We start from the raw sequence: 8,761 nt of genomic DNA, 5'->3' as shown, positions 1-8,761 counted from the left end.
AAAAAGCCCACAGCACCACCATTAAGGACCTGGATTCTTTGACTTTCTTAGACATTTTTAATGTCATGAGTGTCTCCTCTCCCTCCTTACATGTAGTCCTTGGACAAACAGTGTCAGCATCCCCTAGGAGTTTGTTAGTTGCACAGAATCACAGGCCCTGTTCTAGACGCTGAACCAGAACCTGCATTCAGTAAGATCCCCACAGGATGCTGGTACACATTGAAGTTTGAGATGCCCTGCTCCGGAGTGCAGACACACAGACACACAGACACACAGAACACATGTGCCTGCACTGGTCAGTTTCCCAGCTGCATCTTGAATGCTCTGCCTTAGATGACAACGTGCTAGTCCTTCTAGGCCAGGAGTCCCCAAACTCTGGGATCTAATGCCTGATGATCTGATGTGGAGCTGATGTAATAATAATAGAAATAAACTGCACAAAAAATGTAATTCTCTTCAATCATCCCCAAACCATTTCCCCTACCCCAGTTCATAGAAAAATTGTCTTCAATGACATCGGTCCCTGGTGCCAAAAGGTTGGAGACTGCTGTTCTGGCTTGTTTCATCGACATTTCTCTTGATCTTCAGGTGGATTGAATAAACTCATGAAATTCTGTATTTTTTTTTATGGATTTTTGAAAAAGAACTCAGAAATTTCAAAACTGAATATGAATTTACTGTGAACTTGGAACTTGGGTAGTGAGAGAGAGCTAACAAACTTTTTGTGTGCAAATCCAATGAGAGAAAGATACTTGGTCCAGATCATACAGCTCTTGGTGAAGCCAAAGTTGAATTCTGGTCTGATGATACTATTGCTTTCCAAAAACAATTTCCTACCACCTCCCTAATTGTTTAAGGCACCACAGTCTCTAGGAAAAAAAAATGGTCTGATGGTCTTGGGACTCATATATCCTCTGCCTAATTAGATGGTATGTCCTTTATCAAATATCAACTCGTGATATAGTTGGACTCCATTAAAAAGCATTTTAAAAGAATTGTTGAGTTGAAGATTACTTTTGGTGTATTTAAAAATAAGCAGAATTATTCTATTCTAGAACTCTTAAGAAAAGCAAGCAGTTAAGAGTTCATGCGTGTGTTCATTTGTCAAATATTTATTGTGTGCCTGCATGAGCCAGCCATGTCCTCATGGAGCTTTTAAGGGGAATTAGAAAGAGTTTCTATTTTGATCCTGAAGCTGCGTACACAGTTTTCAGACTCATTAACCACATCACTGTGGTGGTGACGATGGAGGTAAGTTGGTAGAGCAGGAACAGAGGAGAAGAAACCAAAATGCAAGTTTGGATCAAGAGTGATTTCAGAGCATATGACATAAGTGCGAGAGCAAACTCTAATTCGTAGATTCAAGGGCTGAGCCAGGAGGAGATGTGGGTGTTTTCTCATGCTGCCCCCAGCAAGTGTCTCCTTCTGGGGCTCAGTCATAGACCTCAGTCAGGGGCTCCTTTCATAGACCCTGGTCACCTGAGCCCCTTTCAGTGACCCTGGTCATCAGGGCCTCTTTCAGTGATCTCCAAGCAGAATTATAATGTAGGTCTGGGCTAGTCATGGCCCTTCAGTGGTGGAGGATGATGGAAGAGACAGGCTGTTGGATGACATCCAGTAGTGCCCCCAGGGGCAGAAACCTGGCTAAGGTCCGCTTTAGGGTGTGGAGCACTGAGCAGGCGCTTCTCCTCAGTACTACATGTCACTTCCTTACTCTCCATCTGCCACATGGGGTCGTTGATGAAATCCAATATCTCTTGACAGTCTAAGGGGATGTTTGTACACATTTATTTAAGAGTCAGGCTTAAAGAGGATGGTAACTGGAGAATTTGGGTATTTGCAGAGCAATGCAGGAAGTTATCTATCCTTGGCATTTTCTGGCCCTTTCCCTGGCATTCAGGGAAATGAGCGATAGCTTAGTTTTTGCAGTAAAGGGAGAAATGTAGAAATCTGCCCCTAAATGAGCTGGCAGTGAAATGTAGAAGGTTTGAGGAGGGAACCATGGGAAGCTGTGATGGTGGCGCTGAAGTAGCCCTGTGGATACAGATGTGGGTAGAGTTCTCCATAGAAGCTTCCCCAGGGTTCTGCACCATCAGGAAGATCAGGTCCCCAGGTTCCAGATGCAGGAAAGATGGGGATACCTTCAGTGCACAGACGTCCTCTGCTCTCCTCCTGGCCCAGTAGCTGGTGCTGGCCAGCTCAGTGTCATCGCCCAGGCCTCTGCATTGGGAGCCCAGGGCTGGAGCTCCGGTAAAAAGCCTTCCTCACTCTCATTGCTGGAGGAAGATGCAAGAACATGTTAGTGGTGGTTTTGGCCATGGTGTGCTTGGCAAGAGGGCATCTTCCAGTCACGTCTGAATCTCTGCATATCCAGAGCAGAGTTTGTCAGCAGAATGGCTGTGTTTGGACAGGACAGCCTGGGCAGTGCAATAAGGAGGTGCCCAGTGGAGTGCTCGGTACTTCTGAACAGTTGTCAGAAGTGGTATATGTCTGCTGGCATCTTCAGCTGTGGACCACCCCGAGAATGTTTTGGGGAGACTGTAAGCAGTTGACTTATAGTCATCTCTTTAGCTTTTTCTCTCCCTTGGGACCTGGTGGAGCTCAGGCATACACACAGAGAAGGGACTCCGTTTGCCTCTTCATTTTCTGTGTTGTAATGGAAAACCCATGGCTCCCACTTGGGCACAGGACATTCAGGGCCAGCTGGTGACCCAAGCCACTAGAGGGGCCACTGTGGCTTCTGGTGGTACTAGGGGAAATAGAGCGTTTCTCTATGGGGGTGACTCTGCCTTGGCCCCCATGACAGCCTAGCAAAGTCCATCCAGGAGGATGGAAACCACACCAGTTATTTTAACAGAGAGAATTTAACGCTGGGAATCAGTTAAGCAGGTCATGGAGGACCTTGTAGTAACCACAGGAAGCTGCTTATAGGCCTGTATGAGGGATCTTAAAGGTGGTTCCTGACCAGCCACAACAGCAGCGCATGAAATCTTGTCAGAAATGTGAATTCTGCATGATTCAGAAACTCTGAGAGTAAGGCCCAGCAACCTAGGTTTTAACAAACCTGCAGCTGGCTAGGATATGAGAACCTCTGGTCAAGGACAACAAAGGGAAAATGTTATATGTAGGGTGGACCACTTGCTTGGGGTCATCAGAACCTGTAAGCTTGGAGAAGGGACCTTGCCGACCTGGCATCTAAACCTCGGAGGTGGGGACACTGGTTGGTGCCATTGGGATATCTCAGGGTTGCAGTGAGGCTGGCTCTAGGGCTCGCCGGGGGGTGGGTGGGGGAAGAAATGAGAATTAACTGCTGTTGGAAGCAGCTGCATGGAAAACGGTCTCTGGGTTAAGCTGATGAGAAGTCCCTTCCCCTCCTGCAGCCTTGCAGCCTCCCTCAAGCTCTCCATCTTGGCAGGGTCTCCCAGAGAGCCACAGGCAAGACAGAAATGAGGTCTGCAGAGTCCTTGCCCCAGCCGAGCAGAGCAACAGCTTCCTAAACCCATCACAGGGAGTCACTGAAACTCCTGTGTGGCTCATTCAGTCAACAGATAGTTACTAAGTTCTAAGAAGTGCCAGACCGTGTGCTTGGGCGGAATGGACCAGGCAGGGTCTTTGCCCTCATGGAGCATGTGTGGCTGCTCCAGTGCAGTCCTGCGTTGCAGACAACATGCCCAATTTAGGCAGCCCCCAGAACACATTTATAACGTTTCATCAAGCCATTTAATACAAGAGTTCAGCCCATCTCGGGTCTTACTAATCTTCATTCTTGGACTGGGGAGCAGTGTGAGGCTCCTGGGAGCCTCCTGGCTGCCATAGGCAAGGCAGGTGATGGCTGTGCCTAAGAGGCCTCTGCTCCTTACTTGCAGACCAAACCTGTACCTAACTTGCTGGCCAGGCTGAAGCCTAAACGCACTTGTCAGTCCTCAGAGGCTGAGACTCAAGCAGGCAATTCTGGACTATCTCCGGAAAGCTAGGTGGAAACCAGGCAGGGCTGAGCCCTAAGTGGTTGTGTTCTGTGCTCTGACCTGGCACCCGCATATTTCAGTGGCTCTCATGCAGTCTGGTGAGGCTGAGAGTGAGCAGGGGGCTTGTCCTGCCCCCAGACAGGCAGTACAGCCAGGTCCTGAGAAATGGCACCAAGGTCATGCAAGCCAGTGGCAGAAATGGGGTTGACACCAGGCAGCTTGTACCCAGACCCTTCCTCTGGTCCTCGGGGTGCATTTTTACTCCGGAGAGCTTTTGCACATGGAGAACATTTTCTGAGCTCCTTCTGGTCTCTCAGGCAGCATGGAGATCGGATAATGAGGCAAGTCCATGTTCTGTGAGGAGAGGGGAACCTACTGTAATTGCCACCTCATTGCTTGGGGGGAGGGTAAGAAAAGTTAGGAAAGTAGAAACAGTCTCTTTCTCCCCTCTCTCCTGGAAAACTTGAAGGGAAGCTCAGAATAAGTCTGGAAGGAGGATTTATTGGTAGAATTTCGTAGCTGAAATCATGTTCTAATGGAGAATGGGAATGAATCAAAACTCGCCGGGAGCGACCAGAGCCACGTTGATGCGAGACAGCTGGCTTGCTGCTGGCCCGGGCCGGTGTGGGGGGCCCTGGGGAACTAGCTGGGGGGTAGGGAAAGGAGGAGGCTGGAAGCATGACTCCAGGCAGATCAGCTTTTCCATCAAGATGACATCATTCGACATGGCAGGGACACAGGCTGCCAGAAGGAGAGCTGAGGCTGTGATGTGCGCTGTTGGAGCAGGCCCTAATCAGAACCAGCGCCTCCCTGGGCCAGGCTGACTGAGCTGGGGAGGCCATTGGCAACTCTGCCAGCCCGATGCTCCCATCTTCCCACAAGGCGGGCTGCTGAGCCAAGCAAGCTGCCCAGCTGTTTCTCCAGCGTCTCTGCTGCCTGGGTCGGTGGGGGGCGGGGGGCTTCCTTTTAGACACAACTTGGGTGGGGGCTGTTTAAAAATCACCCGTCGAGCTCAGAGTCAGGATGATCTGCCCTTCTTCCCACTCCAGCAGCTACCTCCTCCCTCACGCTGGGTTTCCCATGATGTGTCTCTTGGTTTTGTTCTAAAAGAGAGATTTGATAAGGTGCTAACTTCTTATTGTATAATTTAAAATACCAAAGTACATTTTAAATCAGGGAGAAGCTCTGAGTAGGCAGTTCAAAAGATGAAATGTTTCCCAAATGATTGTACTTGGTGAATCAGTTGAATCTGGTCTGATTGTACACATTCACACTTTAGAAATATCTGATAGGTGAGCTTGTTGGCATGAGTACACTCTGCCCAGAGCAGAACAGCGGTTGTCGTCCTCAGGTCAGGGTTAGTGACTCAGAGCTGTTTCTCCTCTCGCTTGAGTTGCAAGAGAAATATATTGGGCCAGTAATTCTGCAGTTAGACAGGGTTTTGGGGGACTAAGCTTGATGTTTGTAAAATATCTGCACAGTTCTTGGCACATATGGAGGGTCAAATTCATTCTGTTTTCGGGACTTGCCCCATTTTAATTCAAATTCTTGCAGAAGTAAAGCCTGTGGCAAAGATTTGAATGCACACTGTTGATTCAGGAGGGGATCCCAGGAAATACCAATAGGAAAGCAGCACCATGAGACAGGAAGGGAAGGCAGCTGCAGTAGTCGGGGTTCACCAGAGAAACAGAATCATGAGGATATTGGATACTGTATATGTAAGTATAAGATATTGTAGCTCAGAGGCAGTCTGGAAGCAGCATTCATTCTTCTGGGGGGCACCCCTGGTCTTTTTCTCTTAAGGCCATCAACAAATTAGGTGAGGCCCACCCACATCCTGGATGGTAATCTGCTTTATTCAAAGGTGGCTCAGACGATGAAGAATCCACCTGCAATGAGGGAGACCTAGCTTCGATCCCTGGGTTGGGAAGATCCCCTGGAGCGGGGCATGGCAACCCACTGCAGTATTCTTGCCAGGAGAATCCACATGGACAGAGGAGCCTGGCAGGCTACAGTCCATGGGGTCACAAAGAGTCAGACATGACTGAGCAACTAAGCACTAACTGATGTAAATGTCAACCTCATCTAAAAAGTACTTTCACTGTGATATTCAGATAGGTGTTTGACCAAACACCATGGCTTAGTCAAGTTGACCAGAAACCATCACGACAGCAGAATAGAGCATGTGTTACTGAACCTGTTACCTCTGTTAACAGGACTGCCAGAGCAGAAGCCTGCTGGGGAAGCCTGGGAGCCAGAGTAGACACACCTCACAGTTACCCGACCCAGGGGACCGGGGAACTGGGGTCACGCTTTCTTGAGGGCTGTCCCAGGGGCTTTAGTCCTTCATGCTCCTGGCTGTTCCAATGGGTGGGGCCACCAAAGCCCTTGGGAAAAGGGGTTGCAGGTACCAGCAGTTTAGAAGTTGGGTTGGACAGCAGAGGAATGGTAAAAGCCAAGAGGATGTGGGTGGGGCACTGATGCTATCTGCGCTGTCTTCCTGTGCTGGTCTCCACCCGGTTTTCTCTGGGCTTGGCCATTCATTGCTAACAAGATGGTTCAAACATGCTGTTCTCTCCATGGTCACCCTTCACGCCCAACCGTGGAAGGGCAGCTATGGCTCCCTCACCTGGCGGGATGGCCAGATGGGGACTGCAGAAGGGGCTCCATTTAGCAAGGTCTTCTGGCTCATCTTCAGCAATGCCCATCTCCTGTCCCGACCTTGCTAAATGGAGCTTGGAAACTCACTTCATTTCTACTTATTCTTTCTTACTGTTTGGCTGTTGCTCAGGGAAATTGTGATCAAGAGAAAGTCAATTGGCTAACGTTCAGTTCCAGATCTCTATACTTGTTTGATTCTGCTGTCTGTGCATTCAAAGAATGTGAGTTTTTGATCCAATAATGTAAAAACGTACCAAGAACCACTGTGATAGGAGTAGCCCAACACTGGGGATTGAGGAGAGCTCCAGATTCCGCTCTCTGGCCAGGAGCAAGTCTTGTTCCCTCTTTTCTTAAAAAAATTATTTATTTTTAATTGGAGGATAATTGCTTTACTTGTTCCCTCTTGGGGCATCAGTTCCTCATCTGAAAAAATGAAGTTCTTGATCGAGTTGGTCCCTAGGCTTGCTTGAAACCTTTCACATTCTACGAGCCTACTTCCTTTCCTGCCCCACTGCTGTCAGAGCGCTGTGTAAGTCTTGTGTAGGCTCCTGTGCTTTCTCTGTTGAAGTACTTTCCTGTATGCATTCTTCTCTTTTCAATAATATCACCATCCAGATCTCAGGTACCTCTTGGTGACCCAGCTTCACATTGGAAATCAGCTATTTGCTGAAATAAACAAGCTGGGGCAGACCTGCCCTTGCTGACCAGGAATCTGCTGGCATAGCCCGCCAAAGTCCCTGAGATGGCAGAGGCCCAAGAAAACCATTAAATGCATCAAAAATATGCCCTGTGGCAGCTGCCGAATGCCTATCCAGGTCACTTTCCCCCTTCATACCTTCCCTAGTGGCTGATCCCTTTGATGTTATTAAAAGGCAGAGCCATCCCCTCGGCCCCAGCTCATATAGTTAAATGTTGGCAGGCGTGAGGCTACTTTTTTGGGGTACAAGAGCCCAGCTACTAGGAGGCTTGTGTGTGGAGCCAGGGCAGGGGCTGGGTCATCCATTTTCCCACTGCTCAGCAGTCTCATCTGGTCATGAATCTACAAAGCAGCTAAGACATAGTATTATGTAAAAAAGTGTTATGTGGTACAGAAGAGCAGTGAAATGGTTCTGTTGATACTAAAGCCATACTTACCTAATAAAACACATTGTCACATACTTGCTGACAAACTCTGAAATAATGGAGCTGAAAACTTTGGGGTTTATCCAATGTGTGTTCTGTATTGTGACCATGTTTTAAAGTCCCATATTTTGTCACAATAGGTTCTGCCACCCTGGCATGACACCTTGAGGCACAGGTGATGAGGTTTTCTTTTTTAGGGGTGCACCTCAATACAGACCTCACGGCGGTCATGATTTTGTTGAACCAGTAGGCACCATTAAACCCTGTGGTCCCACCCCATGGCGGCCCGGGAATGGAGTCGGCTTCAGCCTCCTCTGTGTTTCCCTGCACGAAAGCTCTATGAGGGCAGGGGGTTTGCCCATGTTGTTCTTTGATGTGTCTCGTATGCCTACACAGTGCCCAGCTTAGTGGGCCACAGATGGCCACAGTCCAATAGACGCAGCAGTTATACAGCCCTGCTCGACATCTGTGCGATGAGTCAGTTGTTGCGGGGGAGCGATAGCTCCCTGTGTTGGCATATGCCCCATTTCATTATAGGAGTCAGTATTCCACATAACCTTGGTAGTTTCAGTGAAAGTGAAGTCACTCAGTCGTATCCGACTCTTTGTGACCCCGTGGACTGTAGCCCACCAGGCTCCTCCGTCCATGGGATTCTCCAGGCAAGAATACTGGAGTGGGTTGCCATTTCCCTCTCCAGGGGATCTTCCCAATCCAGGGATTGAACCCAGGCCTCCCGCATTGCAGGCAGACGCTGTAACCTCTGAGCCACCAGGGAAGCCCAGGAGTTTCAGTAGCTTCTCTTAATATTCTGTGGGTTTGCTGTGATGGCTGCCTTTTATGACACTAACTGTGTTGGATACAGCTAACCACTGATGTGTATATTGGCGGCTCAGTTGATAACTCATGAGGTTTAAATCAGGGGGAGCTGTGATGTGTGGAACCCAGAGAATCCCCAGGAAGACTGGCTAACCTGGGCTCTCTGGGTTCTGGGGGGGGCCCCGGCTGCATACGTC

General features: G+C 48.9%; 1 protein-coding gene across 1 annotated transcript in view; it reads left to right on the top strand.

The window, feature by feature from the left end:
* Positions 1–8,761, top strand: part of ITGA9 (integrin, alpha 9) — a 369,261-nt gene that overhangs the window by 85,623 nt on the left and 274,877 nt on the right. The window lies entirely within an intron of this gene.

This window comes from Bison bison, unplaced genomic scaffold (genome assembly GCF_000754665.1).
Source record: "Bison bison bison isolate TAMUID 2011002044 unplaced genomic scaffold, Bison_UMD1.0 scf7180017864043, whole genome shotgun sequence".
NCBI classification, from domain to species: Eukaryota; Metazoa; Chordata; class Mammalia; order Artiodactyla; family Bovidae; genus Bison; species Bison bison.
The sequence above is the reverse complement of the archived record's forward strand: the minus strand, read 5'-3'. Positions and strand labels throughout refer to the sequence as shown.